An 18014-nucleotide genomic window follows, 5' to 3' on the forward strand; every position below is an offset into this window, starting at 1 on the left:
GTTTTTATACAAACATTTTTTCAACATACCATTTGGAAAATTAGATTGTCATTTACTTTTCTATAAAATGTTGTACTTGCCTTAAAAAAAAGCTACCGGTTACTGTGATTTATGTTGATTTTTCAACCCCATTTCAATTGTGTTAACCACATAATTGATTACTAAACTTCACACATATGGCTCTCTATTAAACTAGTAAAATAGATAACTCAGTAACTCACTGGTCATAAGTGGTACATTTAATGCAAGGGCTATGGCTCTACTTGCTTTTAGCTTAACCAAGGGGTCCAGGAAGGATCAATCTGTGGACCTTCTTATTTAATGCTATATAGGGTGGCACAGTGGTGCATTGGACAGAGTTGTTGCCTCACAGCAAGAGGTTCCCCAGTTTGTTTCTTCTTTGTGGAGTCTGCATATCTTCCCAGTGTCTAACTGGGTTTCCTCCAGGTGCTCTAGTTTCCTCCCAAATTCCAAAGATATGAAGTAGGTGGATTGGACACTGTAAATTTGCCATAGATGTGAGTCTGCATATGAGTGTGCAGTATGAAAGAATAGCCAGAGCAGGGTTAGCTGCCTGGCAGTGTAAATCTTGTCTCTAGATGTCTCTAGATGCCTGTCAGTTTTGAAGTGATATCCCAACCTTATGTACAAAAAATGTGTAAAAAGGGTTGTGGATGGATGGATGGATTTATATGTCAGGCTCCCTAGATGATGACTACATCCTTTATACAAGTTTGCTGACAGTATTAAAATATCATTACAATTAATGAAAACAAAATTATATATTTTAACAAAGGCTTGACAAATTAAATTCTTGGGCTATGTATTACAACCTGAGAATGAATAGCAGCAAATTAAGTACAAGACATTTCATTAGGCCAAAGTAAGCACCATGTATAACACTCATGGTCATGCACTAAAGCAAGTTTAATAGCTCAAAGATCAAGGTATCATTGTAGGCTGTAAGTTGTTGTATAGATTTTATAACAATATCTGCAATTCAGTTTACAAATGCTTAGTCTACTCAGATTTTTTTATTCATGAAATCCAGACAACTTTGTATAAATTTATGAAAGTGTCATGAGATCAAAGCTGGAATTTTGCATTCACTTCTCACATAAACAAAATGCTTATCAGAAGAAAATTTAAATAGTATAGTGATTAAAAAAATGCTAGATGGCATGTAAGAGGCTAATTCATTGGCATAGTCTAAATAATTTTGGCTTATTCCCCCTAAAATTCAAGAGGATATGGGGAGAATCATACCTCTCAACTGTACAGATTTTTGCAGAATGTCCAGATTTTTGCCTCATATTTTTGGTGTGTTCCTCCTAAAAGCTGTACTTTTCTGGCAAATAACTGAGGATTTAAGTCATCAAATGACAAACATTTGAGTTTAAGACTCCAAATCCTTCAGAAAATTGATGCTAATGCATAACCTATTATTCTATCAACATTCTAAGTTTGTAAGAGCAATATTTAAAATCTGTCCCTATTTGTCCTCCCATCATTTCAGGCTTTGTTGAGATTTTTTGCTCTAAGAAGTTGAGAGGTATGGGGGAGATTGTTGTTTTAAAACCCATCCAAGAAGAAACTTTGTATTGCCACAGACCACATAGGATCGTAGCATCACAGGAGATTACTAGGTTATTGGCCCAGAGGTCATTTTAAGCATAGCCATTTCATCAAAATGTAATACCATAGAAATGCTAGTCAAAACCCAAGATTGCATTTAGTAATGACTGCCCATGTCCTGGATAATTGTGGACTGTATCCCCAGTAAGAATTTGTGGTGCCTCATCCACTCGTCCAGGTTCCTCTTGAGCAGCATCATAGAGGTGCTCTATTTCGCATGAGTTTGTAGCCTCTTCCAAAGATGTGGCAATCGCTGGGATATAATTCTGTTCCTCCAACATGTCCTATTTAAGTTGCAGGCCATATTTAGGTCCCTGGAATGGGAAGCCCTACTCCCATTTGATTCACAGATATGCAGTAAGTTTATTAAGTTTGGGTCTTCGATTGCTCTGTAGGCCAGGCATAAGTTTCCCCTAAGAAGTCTATACAATATGGGGTATAGTGACAGGGACTATAGTCAGTCTGTATAAAGCACATGCTGGAGTCTCTTGATCTTCTTTGTTAAAAACCACTGAGGTCTCTCTAATTGCTGCAGGTGGTTTGTACAGTACATGCCAAATGGGGCGTTATATTCAATCATGGATTGGATAAGAGCCAAGTATAGAGGGGTTATAACTTCTTTTGCTCTCGAGGTGATGTTTTTACTAATCAAGTGTGCTATGTAGAAAACTTTCCTTACTACAGTAGACATGTGGTGGTCAAAGTTAAGGTCACAGTCAGCTTGTGATCCCAGGTCTCTTACCACTTCATGGGTACTTAATTAACTTAATAATAATAATATTCAAACTAGATTTTATTCATGAAAAATGTAACACTTTTGCCTGTCAGTAAATCAAACTTCATCAGAATAAATTCAGATTAAATTAACAGTGTTTTTAACAAAACCAAATTTATGCAATAAATCAGATGATTTGAGAACACTGCAGTCATAAAAAATGAACCATCAGAAACAAAATACTTAGGTGTTCAATTCTGGTTAATATTGGTCTTCATCTTTATAAAGCCTCTTCTGATGAGTCTCATTTTTAAATATATGAATGTAATAAAATCTAGAATATCAAACCCACAAAACTAAGATATTGTTTGTATGCAAAACTGGCAAAAAACTAGTTCTCTGAAAGGGTGGTGGATAGTTTCATGGATATAAGAATCACCTCAGACTTTTAAACTTTCATAAAGAAACAGGATCTTCAGTTTGGGGAAAATGGTTTGAAACTCTAAGGAATGCTACAGGCTTTAAGTCATTGTCCAATTTTCAGTTTTTAAAGTAAAGCTTGTGAACCAGCAATCACCCTTCTGACACATGTACAGATAACATTTTTCTAGTTTTCTTCATTCCTGACTGTAAAGTTGCTGATATTCTTTGCTGCGTACAGTAATATGTGAAGAGTGAGTATATTTCTTTGTAGAAGACAGTGTTATTGGGATTGAAATAACGTGTCATTTGATTCTTCACCTTGAGTTAGTCTATAATAAAATATCATGGTATCTGAAATGAATTGCCAAACCTCTTTAATGGACTGTGATTGTTAGTCTTAGTAATAAACCATCTGAGGGCTCCAAAGTCTAATACAGACTAATTACTTCACATATAATAAAACCATGCCAAACTTACCAAAGTTAGTTGTAACAGTAACAATGTATTTACTAGTGTACAAATAAAACCACACTAATGCCAGCCTTAAAAAGAACACTTTATTTTATTGACTTCAAATAAAATCATGCCAAAGCTAACTATAAAATTAGTCACAGTTTATTTTAAAGACCTCAGCATTCATTTTAGACATTGATTTTTGCAAATTTTTTCACTGAAGAAAGAATTGTCAACTTGTCCAAGCTTGTGTAAAAAAAAAAACACATGCTGCTTAATCATGTTGTATCTCTGCAAATTCAGTTAAAGCAACCAAATATTTTAGGAAGCAATGGTTTGAAAAGTTTGGTATGATTGAAAATAATTCATGCATGGATACAAAATACTGGATAAATTGAAAAAAGGTATAATGGCAGTACAGTGGCAGATGGGAATTGTATATATAATGGAGCTAAGAAGGTATGGAGAATATGTATCAATTCATGATGAAAAATTGGATAGTAGTGAATCAGTGAACTATTACTTTTGAGGTCAGGATGAATGACTTTCTGCAGAAATGTATGTTCCTTATAATAACAAGGTTATTTCAGTCACTAAGAAAAAAAAGGATTATGTGATTAGCACCAATGCATATATGGCCTGGATAGATACAGTTTATATATATATATATATATATATATATATATATATATATATATATATACACAAATATTTCAAGCATGGACATGAATACGCTTCTAGCCTGCCAATGCACCAAAACAGCTGTTCCCATAATAAGTGTCCAGGCTGTTCCTAAATATATCTAAAGTTTTACTTGCTTTAATGTAATTTGGTAGTCTGTTCCATGCATCGGCTGCTGTCTCAGAGAACCGATAAGTGCACTTCTCATTCCTGTAGAATATTCTACATATGTCGTGTGATGATTCTATACTACTTTTTGATAACCTCAAACATTCCAGAGGTAGATTTGAACAAATGTCCTATATACCTGAATATGATCTAATCTTAAATGTCTATAAGAGGCAATGTACAACTTTAGATAACTTAGTCTTTCACAATAACTTATATTTTCACATTCATGGATGCCCTTGGTATATTTACACTGTACTCTTTCCAGTTTGCTCGTGCTTGTTTTCTTATAAGGTTTTCTGACTGTTATTCCATACTTAAGTTTGGTTCTGTTGTAATTAACAGACAATGGCTTCATCATTTCTGATTTCCTAGACATTGTAAATCTTTTTATACAACCTACAGCTCTATAACTATTATTAACCAATTGGTTGATATGTTTGGAAAAAGCTGGATCTATTCATCTGCCCAGGTCCTTAAATGAATCTACAGTTTCAATCATTGTGAACTGTATTAAATATTCACCTTTCAATTTATGTCTGCAAAATTTCACATGCTTAATTTTTGCTGTATTTATCAGTATATTATTCTCCTGTGCCAAAATGGTCAATTTAGTCAAGTTCTTTTGAAAACATGCCCTGCATGTAACATATGTAATCAGTTTACCCAATTTCAGGTCATCGACATCTAGGATGTTATATTGTTATAGAACATCATGTTACAGGTGGTAATACATCTATTTTCAACATATGCAAGCTGATATATGGTTTAAAGTCCCAACTTTTCCATTTCTGAGAGTAACTTATCCAATATCACCTTCCTCCATTATTTTTCCACAGCATGAAAGTACACTTAAGGATCTATATGACTTTGGATTTGTGCTACTACCCTTTCCCTTAAAGACAGGATTAACAAGCATATGTCTCCAGTCTTGAGGAATCTCTACATATTTATACAACCTAGTAAATAATAGATATAATGGTACTTTATGATCTTGCTGCAGTGTTCTCAGATTATTATTACTAATTCCATCTCTTTTCAGTGCTTTTCTGGATCCAGTTTGCATAGTTGTTTTACAATATAATCTAATTTGATTCCAGTATCTGAGTTTACCTGGATGTCACTAGACCAACTTAATCACCCCCTTTCTGGAACCAAACTGTTTTACATAAGAGTTTATAAATATGTCTATAATCTGTTGTATTGTGAAATTTTAGAATCTGCTCACAGTCCATCAGTTTGTATGTCTTTACTCCTTCCACATCTTATGTATCTATAATATGGTTTTCTAATATGTTCAATAACTTTATATAAATTTTCTTCAAACTTTTCTTGATCTTGTATCAGATTATGCTTAATTTGTTTATTCAGTTTGTTTATTTCAGTTTTCAGAACTGTAGTTTGACCCCTTTACCATTTCTTATATTTTTTGTCTCACCTCAATCAGGTATCGTGTTCTTATGGCAATATATTCCCCTGACATTGTATGCCTGGATCCTGATGTTAAACTTTTTAAAAAAATGTTCTCCTTCTCTTTTAAAACTTTCCCCATACCTTCCATAGTTTTTCTATTGAACACATCACTTCAATTAGTTTTACATAGTGACTGTTTTGCTTCCAAATAATCTGTAATCTTCTGTTCATTACTTTAGACTTCAGTTTGGTAGAATTATCTAGCAACACATTAACCTTTATAACCCCATGATCACTACACATCAACAGTGGTAAAACTTGACATGAAGTAACAGTCATTTCTTTAGGAACACAATGTCTGGTACATTCCTTTCCACGGTAGTTTATTTTTTTAATTTATGAATTCCTCTAGGACATCAGCACTTGATTTTGGTGGTCTATACACTCCAACAATTGTTATATGTTTCATGGTTGTCTTTATTGTCACATTCACACAATCTATAATATTGGTGTTATCATTGAATATTTAATAATCATAAGTCTCATAACCATCTTTAATCCCTATTATAACACTTCCACCTGTTTTTAGTTTGAATGTCTGTTACAGTAAAAACATTTATCTCTGACTGAATTTGTTTCCAGTCATTGTTCTTTAACCATGCATCACAAACAATAACAACATCAATCTTGTGGGAATGTAGCAAATTTTCCAATTTAAAAAAATATATATTGTTAATTCCCTATAAGTAACCACCATCAGAGATGCATCAAATGTTATCTGCGAACTATTACATTTTCCACTGGCAAAAATCCTGCCTTGTGTTTGTCAAATATTGCAAAATATCTGCTATAAAAATTTTGTTCCCCAATTTTGACAAATGCTGCTGTCCTGTTTGAGCACATTTGTCCTAAAATAAGACAATAAGAGTCACCACGAAACAAACAACCAAAACTCAAAAGGCAGGACTGGCTAAAAGACGATTTTACTTCAAAGACACGAATAGACACAAAATAAGTAAATGTTGCAATAAAAACTATAAATCCAATCAGAAAGTCAATTCAGTAAGCGCTTTCATTTGGCATTTGCCAAACTTTTTCAAACTTGTAAAAACATCACTTCCTGTTCCATAAATACTACATAATGATGACATAATTAATCTAATTAAAGCTGGTTATAAGTTAGCTTAAAGCAGCAATGGAAAAATATATAAAGAAATATCCATTGTACTGAAATTATTGGTTTAAAAACACAATCACACATAACAACTCAAGCAATGTTCAAAAATACACATAATTCAGCTAATAAAACATATAATAATAATAATAAAATTACAATCTAAGATTGTATATCATAATTAAATTAAAACAGTGGGTGTAACCATTAATATGAAGCAAAGGAAACAAATCCTACTATAAATTTCCTCTTTAGGCTGCAAATCTTTACATTTTTAATTGATATTTGCGATGTAATGTATACATATGTGCCAATATAACACTTTTTTAAAACATATATATATCTAACATTATGTGCAGTATATTAACTACTAAAATATGATATAAAATCTAATTCAGAATAAATAATGTCTGTTCAAACAAGCAAACAACATGAAATGATATTCTAAATAAAATTATCAAATGAATTATAGGCAACAGTTACAACTTTATAACATTATTATATAAATGTGTCCACTTAAAACTTTGAATATAAATATATATATATATATATATATATATATATATATATATATATATATATATATATATATATAAAAAAAAAAAAACATGAGTAGTGTGTGTGTTAATATGTTTTGCCAGAGCATTTAATTCATTTTTATCGCATATTGCTCTAATGTGTTCACCAATACGCTCCTTAAACTTTCTCTCTGTTTTTCCTACATAAAACATAATACAGTTGCAACATAAAGCACAATAAACTAATTTTTCACTAGTGCAACTGGCTTTATCTTTCAATCGAATATTTTTTTTATTTTATATTAACACACACTACTCATTCATTCAAATTTGTCGTTTTAGACACTTTAAAAATGAATGAAAGGGGTGGACCTTGGCAACCATGCTTAGAGAAGCTCGAATTAGAATGGCAAATAAGGCTTGATGCACAGAATTGGCCTGGTATGAATAGTAATAGTTCGATAGCCAGTATTTTAAAATTAAAATCGTTAGAAAGATAATGGAATATATATAGTCATATTATTTATTTGATATACAATCTTTATATAGGTCACAATACATTTTATATATTTTATTATGATGGGTTATATATAACACTTTAGTTTTTTTTTTTTTTATGTATATATTTTATATATATATATATATATATATATATATATATATATATATATATATATATTTATATTCAAAGTTTTAAGTGGACACATTTATCTAATAATGTTATAAAGTTGTAACTGTTGCCTATAATTCATTTTATAATTTTATTTAGAATATCATTTCATGTTGTTTGCTTGTTTGAACGGACATTATTTATTCTGAATTAGATTTTATATCATATTTTAGTAGGTAATATACTGCACATAATGTTATATATATATATATATATGTTTTAAAAAAGTGTTATATTGGCACACACATATATATATATATATATATATATATATATATATATATATATATATACATTACATCGCAAATATCAATTAAAAATGTAAAGATTTGCAGCCTAAAGAGGAAATTTATAGTAGGATTTGTTTCCTTTGCTTCATATTAATGGTTACACCCACTGTTTTAATTTAATTATGATATCTAATCTTAGATTTTAATTTTATTATTATTATTATATGTTTTATTAGCTGAATTATGTGTATTTTTGAACATTGCTTGAGTTGTTATGTGCGATTGTGTTTTTAAAGCAATAATTTCAGTACAATGGATATTTCTTTATATATTTTTCTGTTGCTGCTTTAAGCTAACTTATAACCAGTTTTAATTAGATTCATTATGTCATCATTATGTAGTATTTATGGAACAGGAAGTGATGTTATTACAAGTTTGAAAAAGTTTGGCAAATGCCAAACAAAAGCGCTTACTGAATTGACTTTCCAATTGGATTTATAGTTTTTATTGCAACGTTTACTTATTTTGTGTCTATTCATGTCTTTGAAGTAAAATCGTCTTTTAACCAGTCCTACCTTTTGAGTTTTGGTTGTCCTAAAATAAGGCTCTGATGCTCTACCTACTTCCATTCTTTAAAACGAGACATTTTTTCATGTAGGTATTTAACCAAAAAATCTCTTCATTCACAGTGACTTATGTCCTAACACCAGTACAAGTTATACTATGTACGAGGGATGTAAGTTCCATACTTAAAGTCAGAGAGTCCTTGCGAATGAGATCATTTGTATTAACATGAATAAAAGCAGATCTGTATTTCCTTACATTAAGGTATTCTAAGGCTTGCCTCACATCCTCTATTTTTGCTCCTGGCAAGCATAACACTATTCAGTGTTCATATCCTCTATGCAAATGTACAGTAAGTATCAGTTCCTCTAATAATTGAATCTCCATTTACAAGAATATCTTTTCTGACCATATCTGAAGAATCTCAAACTTCTAATTCAGTAATATCTGCCTTATCGATTGTTAGAAAGGAATAATATTCATCACCATTAGTCTTATCAATCCCTCTGTTTTCATTGTGCATTACATTTGCAAGCATACAAATCTCATCCAGCTGGCTTTGTACATCCGCAGTGTGAGACATGTTGTCAACGTCTGTCTTTCTCATTGTTTTTCTTTCAGTAATGTTCTTCAATTTATCCACATTCAGTTTTGATTTCTTCCTTTTCACCTGCCCCTTGCCTCTTTTTTTCTATCTTCTGTTTTGGAAAAATGTTGCCTTTTTATGTAGACTGAAGGTTTTCTAATAGAAGAATGTTATCTTTCCCTGTATTCTGTGTGTTACATAACAAAGCAGCTTCCTGTTTAGTAGGTGCTCGCTTTACTTTACAGACATTTATTAGTTTCTTTCTTCCTTGCTATTTGCTGTGAACATCTTTATTTCTTTCTTTTTTATTTCCTTCCAAACACTTTGCATCTTCAGATTGCTGAAAACTTCTGTCCAGAATTCCAAAGGTGTCAGGGGCATCATCTTGTTTCATAGGAGTTGAGTTACAGACAATAGACACATCATTTCCTAAATCTGCTCTATTTGTTCTTTGTCTAACATTTGTCTCACCAGTCCAGTCTTTAATACATGTAACAACTATTGTCCAAGCTGTGCCAATTACACAAGTGCAATAACAATGATAAACAAATCATCCAACTTTTGACACGAGGAACACAGATCACCAGTACGATCAGGGTTTATTTTAAACATATGCAGCATTTATTACATTGTGCAAGATAGTTGGTCAGTTGGTGGTTCAGGCAAGTCATTACTATCAGTGCTGGGTAGTGTGTGCATGTTGTTATTATCATTTTTTTGTCCATGACATGTATGTCCTCTGTACTTCCTCTAGCAAAACCTGGGTGTATAGCATTCTGAAGGGCAATACTAGATACACAATATATAATGCTTGACAGCCTATAGGCATAGACAATTTCTGCATAATACAAGTAGTGGTAATTACACAGACACATACTAATGTAGAACTGAAAACAACAACAACAAAAGATACTATGCAGATATCCCTTAACAATGGGAGGGTGGAGGTACTTAAACAACGGGACAGTATTCAGTATATCCTGATCAGCTATACAGGATTGCAAAAGCACTTTACTGAAATTGCCTATGTTTGATATAGGCCTGTAAGCTCAACATAAAATGCTTTCCCTAAGTATAAATTGTTTGGGAATGAAGTCCAGTGTCTTTTATTGTGTTTATTTGTATACAGTTACTGTTTATAAATAATAGTACAGTAAATACATTTTTCATGTAGACAAATACTGTAGCCTGATATTAAAACTAATAATTGTACTGATTTATATAAATAAAACTGAAAATTGTAATGATTTATATCAATAAAACTTACAAGTTGCTCTGATTTACAATGTCCCTGTCTTAATGATCAGTAGGGTTGGCTAGCATTACCACTGGAAAGAATAAAGTTATGCGATCAACAAAGAAGTCTATATATCATCTGAGAGTAAAATTAAGTTGCGTCTAAGGCTCATAGTTTAGCACAGCCATCAGTACTAACCACACACATTCCACTTAGCAACTCTTTAAGAGTGTTTCTTGTCATCCACATGCTACTAATGCTTGGGCTTGCATTCATCCTTTCTTCTTGATAAATCTATGGCAAACCAGTGATTCCTTGCACAACAAATTAGAAATGTTAATCAGACCTAATCAATCTCTTCAGCAGATTATTTGACTGACTGAAAATCAAAGTACTTTATGCTTTGCTAAAGAGATTAATTCCTCATATATTTTACTATTCAAATACAGTAATCATTATTAATTTCATGAAAAGCAAACTTCTGTTACACTGCAAATGCTGCTATATTATGAGGAACTACTAAACTTTGTTCAATTTCTAAATCTATTGCTTGTATATACACATTTATATTTTTAATATGCACTCACATTAACGTCCACCTAACATATTTGTGTTAAAAATATTGTTTTCCAAGTTATCTCGCCACTTTCAAACTAGACACATGCTGCATGTTTCATACTGCTAAGGAAGTACATAGTGCATAGAGTATATACCTCATAGAGTGGTGTGTATAATAAATGGATAGATTACAACTTTCATACACATTACAATTCTGTTTATTTTTAGCCAGTTTATTGTTTTATGTACAATCTGCTATATAATTCAGTAGATATTTTAAAAGCATTGATGAGAGATATGATGGCTTTACATGTAATTTACTATATAATTCAGCAGCTGCCTTAACAATATAGATGGATTTGGTAAAGTACATATAATCTGCTACACAATTCAGTAGCTCCATCAACAATACCAAGAGGAACTGTGGCTTTATGCAGAATATGTTATGCAATGCAGCACCTACATTAATAACACAGATGGGCATTGCCTTTGACATAATGTGTTATCATTATCATTTAAAATTTTAATGCTGACTGAAAGTCTTGCTTTATTTTTAATTTAATAACTTTATATTATAAGTTTGCAGAACATTATCAGCAAATTTAAGGGATTAAAACCATAGATGCTCTGATAAAGTAACTGTAATGTTACTACACAGTTTTACAGAATAATTATCTATAACAATACAGAGAAAGCGCCATTATGACATCGGACTTTTGTATGACCTTTATTAATTTAATGCAGTTTCCATCCACCAGATTTATTTTTAATTCATAACTTCATTGATACTCCCTAAGCAGTACTCAACTCACAAGAAGGCCTCTACTCCCTTCTCCACCCAACCTGAGTTTTGACTTCCCTCCAAGACACAAGATAATCCTTAGTTAATGTTAATGTTAGTTAATGTTGTTAGGTCAGCACCTCTCACTAACCTGCCAGAGTGTGAGAGAGATGGTCAGAATGAAACATTTTGGAGTTCTTTATTTTTAGTATTTAATCCTAAACACTACAAAATACTCAACAAATTAGGCAAACAATATATAAAGACAGTTGTATCTACCTATCTATCTATTATCTATATGCACGCACACACACACACACACACACACACACACACACACACACACACACACACACACGCACACACACACACACACACACACACACACACACACACACACACACACACACACACACACACACACACACACACACACAGCTCCAAAATCAATTCCTCCTCCAAGAAGTGCAAACAGTACTCAGAATGGGTAACCTTAGCCATCCTTTTATTCAGCATTAATTGTTTCATTACCAAGCAGTTACTTACCTCAGGTTGGAATGTTGGTGTTCCAGATGTTGGTTTTCTGGTTTGTCTGTGATTTCATCTCGGTGAAGTGGATGTCAGCAATGTGGGTTTTCGGGTAGGTGAATTAGATCCATTTATACACGTGTGTGTGTGTGTGTGTGTGCATGTATTTATACATTAACATAGTAGCACATCTGAAAGCAATGCAGAGGTTATTCTCAGAGAAAAATAGTCATGGCATTATTGTTTAAAAGCCTACTATAGACTTCTTCTAAACCCTCTAAAACAAGTAGTACCAAAAGGACCACTTAAAAAAGGCCTCAGTCTGTGAAGTCCTGATCCAGACATGTAGTTGGTCATCCAAAACTGAGGATCAATAAGCAAAAGAACATCTGCCAGATGTTCCTTGCCTGTTTTGTACAACAGCCAACAACCTCCTACCTGACAGTCAGAGTAGCAAACAGGCTTAGGGAAAACATTAGTTTTTTTATCAGTAGGGATGGACTCAATTTGTACAGAGCTTGATAACAGATATTAAGTTCTATACTGCAGATTTAGGTGGTATGGGTTGGCAGCTCACACCCTGCAGTATAGTAGTGAGGTGACAAAGCCAAAAGCTGGTAAGCAAGTTCTACAGCTGAAAGACATGGACTTAAAACACTAAGGTGCTCAATACACAATAAAACAAGTCCTAATACAACTGTTGTCAAACCAACAGAAACCAAAAGGGGTTTTATTGTGACTAATCTTCTTTAGATAGAAGAAGATTGTACTAAAATCTGTTGATATCTGGTCCTTTAGTCTTCACACAAGAATTACCTCAGGTTATTCACCTTACATGTAGCATTCTGTAGGAACATAGTAAAAGTATTAGGTGATGATCACAGGGACCGTAACATGCTTAACCACATACACCATTCAAGGAAGACATACTTAATATCCTTGCCTTCTTTTATAAGCACTTAATAACGCTCACTCCCAAATTCAGAAGGGCCATACATGATAACCCTTGGATAAATTTGTGTATAGCCATACAATCATCAAGACTACCCATAAAGGCAGAAAAATTATATTTTGCTTGACCTGTAGTGGTACCTTATTCCTTTGGCTTGGGATATCTTGAGTTCAGAACATATCTCTCCCTTCTTGTGTACTTATTGGTTACAATTTACACCCTTAGTATGGATGTTTGTACAGCCACTGGTTTTGAAATGAAATAGAGGTCATATTGGAGGATCCAACAAGCTAGTGAGGATAAGAAAAGCTGTGTTAGTCTGTCAGAATATGCAAAGAATGCAAGGCCTTCGATTTTCTTGCTTAAAGAATGTTGGGGCCTCTGCAGCAACATGCTTGGATTTGTACATACCAGAGGGTCACTGTATTCAATGAAGGGTCTGATAGGGAAGAGTACAGCTGTAAGATAACTTCTTTGGATATTGAAGACATTCCATTGGAAATCAACAGTAGCAGATAGAAGGGCTTCCTGACTGTGATAGAAACATGATCAAAATGAGAGAGAGTTTTCCACATAAGTTCCCGGGTGTCTTATGACTGAATCTACATAAAGAGTAGTGCAACTTATTAGATGGGTGCTGTTTTTTTTTCTTGATTAATGCTAATATTCTGTGCTTTTTTTCCATTTAGCTTAAGGCCATTATCAGTGCACCATGAACGTGCACATTGCATCCCCTGTTTATGCAGTTTATTATCAGTGACTTAACAAATGACAGTGCCCATCTTACAGTCTTTAGCAACTATAGTACACACTACACTTCTAAGATATTAGCTTGCATGTCTGCAAAATAAATGCTGAACAGCAGAGACTACAACAGTGATGCTTGTCATACCCTTCTGCTTACTATTTTATGTTCAGAAAGGGTAAAAGCAACTTTGAAAAACTGGGATCTGTTGGGTATCCAATTGCAATTCAGTAGACAATGTAAGAGATTACATTAAGTATGTCTACTTTTTCATTAATACCAATATGGTGGATAGGGTTAAACTTTTTGGCCAAGCCAAGATAAGCGGCATGCATGACACAATCAAAGGGTTTACCCAGTTCAGAAGACAGTTCCTGCCCTTCACAGAATCCAAGCCACATAGAGTGCAGTCTAGATCAGTTAAGTTGCCTATGTCTGCATAAATGCCATTTGCTATGATACACTCTATGGCTTTGCATATAAGGCTGATGAGTCTGATGGACCTAAAATTACCTGGGTCTTTAGAAGGGTCATCATTGTGTGTAATATGATTCACAGTGGCAGTTATCCAGGCATCAGGCATAAATCCTTTAGCTAGACACAGGATGGATGATGTAAGAAGGAACTCATAATTCACACTCCAATGACAATGCGCCTGATACATTATCTGTCCAAAGAAATATTATTTTTAGCCTTTGAGAGGGATTAGAAGACTTATTCCAAGGTATTTTCAGGGGAAACTAAATTTTCAAGGATAGTATCGGCAACAGTGTGGGTAGGGGATAAAGACAGCAGTAAATTTGCTAATTTAGTAGCTATATTCTCGGATTTAGAATGTGTGATATTATTGTGAATGAGCTCACTGCATTCTAGAACATTCATTTTTCTTACCATAACTAAAGAAATATTTGTATTTTCCTATAGTATCTGTAGTGACCTTAAGCTTGTACTGGCTTTACATTTTCTAATAACAATCTTAATTTCCCTGCTGGTATGTTTCAGTGTGGTCTTGAGGAAGGGGATTTTGTACAACTTTTCATTATTTTCTTATTTTTATACAGTTTATTAATACAGGAGTTCCACCAAAGATGATCATTCCTAAATTTCTTATTATATGTGCTATGGATGGGTATGGACATTTTTATACAGCTGCTTAGGTGGTGGTACAAATTGGAGGCAATTGTGGCAGTGTTCAGAGTTGGGTTCAATTACAGGAGATCATTGGGTATTTTGTGTAGGTCTTCTGCAACCTAAGTAGGTTTGCCCTGGTAAGTCCTTACAAATGGCCTCATTTAGAGGAGGTATGATACCACTATGCCTGACAATGAAGTTGATTGATTTGTAGTCAGAATTAACCAATGATGAAGAGGTGTTTGGTGGGGTACAAGCAAGTGTGAGGTGGTAAGGACCTACACAAAGATATTAAACCCTGTACTGGGTAGTTTTACAGCTTGTTCCAGTACATTGGTATTAGCAAAGTCCAGGAAATGCTGAGCATATCCATTTTTAGAGGTAGTTTGCCAGTGAAACTTTGGGTAATCAAAGCCAACTAGCAAGAAACTACTTGGTTTGATATTTAATGCTTCAACCATATTAAGGTCATTTCAATAATCTTTGGTGGGCATTGATGTGTATTTGTAGCTAACAATGATTTAACAGCCAGATTTGTTAAAGGCAATTTGGATCTCTAGGGGCTCCTTGTTAGAATTGTGGGTAATTTGGAGTGAGTCAATAGTTTTTCTGACAAGTATAGATAATCTCCCACTATTTTCAGGGATTGAATGTGTGACAGGTGCTAAATCCTTATATAAAGAGATCTCACCTCTTAACCTCTTAGTGCAAGAATCAGGTAAAGAGCCAAAAACTAATGGGGAACAAAACACAAAAATAGGGACACATTTTGAAAATCTCTGTTATAAACTTAGAAAGCTGCTAGAATAACAAAATTTGCATTAGCATTCGTTTTCTGAAGGCTATGAAATATGAAACTCAAGTATCTGTCATCATTTAGTGACTGTAGTCCTTAATGTTCTGCCAATAAACACAACGTTTATGATGGACTGACCAAAATCCAGGCTTTGAAATTCTGGACAGTTGATAAGTATCAGAGTGCTGTCATTGCACTGGAGCCATGTCTCAGCAACTGCATAAACAGGAATGTGTTTGAGCTGCAGGATGATCTCAAGTTCTGACATCTTTCTATTTAAATTCCTAGCATTGAGTAATGAGTCCATAATATTGCTGAAATATGAGTTTGAGTTTACTACTGTATGTAGGAATGTCTAGTAGGGAGACATTGCCTGAAATGGCCCTATGAGAGCAACAAAGGCATTAGCCAATACATGGAAGCTCTAATATGGTAGGTATAAGCCATCATTGTAAAAACAGGAAGACTTATCTATCATCGCATTCCAGTCTAACATCTTAGAATGATGTCAACTACTTACCCAATTGTTTATGCCAATTATCTTGTGTTGGTATCTTACCATCATTCTCTGTGAAGGCAAGATACTAGCCAGGTCATGTAACTTTTCTGTCTCTCACACATTAATAGTAGGTATCATCATGTCTCTCTGCACGTCCGTCTGGGTTGAGTGCATGAGGTCATTCGCTACCACATGGGTCACCCTAAGGTTATAATTGTATTTGCCTGCTTTAAGGGACTTTAAGCCCTTTATGACATTGTGTATCCTGGCAGTGGTCAAGCAGGTTACAGTCAACATTGTCTTCTCCAGTCTGCTGTGTGTGAAGTCTGTTTGTCTAACTACAGAGTCACCTATGACTAAAACTCTAACCAGTTACCTCTAAAGATGATGACAGGAGTTTGGAAAGAAATTTGTAAAATGTGAAGTTTAGTATGCACCTACGTTAATCTAATTTTTATAAGGCTGACCTTAAGTCGACTAATTCTGATACACTTGAGAACAGAGTCTAGTTGCTGAGGAAAGGAGAGATATAATTGGGCATAATCATCATAACTATCATATTCACTACCTGTTTATATAACATAAGCCTCAAAGAGAAGAGATACACAGGAATCTTCAGGGATTTAGGAGAGCCAAATGAGGCCATGAGAAGCATTGCATTCCACTGGACATTGCTCTGAAAAGTTAACTACAAAAATCACCCTATGAAATTACGTACGAAGTGAGAGGCAAGCCACTTGAATACTAAACCAGAGACTCCATAGTAGATTTTAAGACACTCCACAATATCCCAATGTCCACCTTATCAAATGTCACTGAGGCACTAAAAAAGACCAACATTTACTATGGCCTTTGTTCATTTGCCATGTGGAGTCCAATAACATCCCTAGCAGGGCAGCCTCAGTACTGCATTATGACTAATTATCAGACTGAAGTAGACCCAAATATTTTTATATTAAAAATAAAGAAAACAGCAGATTGTAGGGTGCATCCCCTCAGAAACCTTACTAAAATAAAGGAAACAGCAGATTGTAGTGCATCCCCTCAGAAACCTTACTAAAATAAAGGAAACGGCAGATTGTAGTGCATCCCCTCAGAAACCTTACTAACATGCAGTTTCAAAGACAGACTAGACATTTTCAGGTTTATTCCATCAAACATGGACTTCTTAAGAAAAAAAAGTTAATTAACATCTCTTTAAAACTTGGTTTAATAGCTGAATCTACATTTGTGATATTGTCATAGTCAAACTGTCTAATGTCAAGCCAGTAAAAATGTAGGCAACCAGTATCAAGAGCACCAGCAGACATGGTTTATCAGAAGTACAGCTTTTGAAGACACAAAAACATGCAAAGTTCTTGTATCTGATGGTGAATAATGCTGTTTGAGTTGTAAGTCAAACTAACCTGCACATATCATCTGCAACTTAAAGGATTTTAGGCTGACAGGTTGAAAGATCTTACCAGAGAAGATTATCGCCTTTGTACATGTGATCCCAGACTGATATTGACTGCTAATTTAATAATGAGCATCTCTAACTGTATGCTGTGCTTTTGA

This window comes from Protopterus annectens, chromosome 1.part1 (genome assembly GCF_019279795.1).
Source record: "Protopterus annectens isolate FY-2018-M chromosome 1.part1, PAN1.0, whole genome shotgun sequence".
Taxonomy (NCBI): Eukaryota; Metazoa; Chordata; order Ceratodontiformes; family Protopteridae; genus Protopterus; species Protopterus annectens.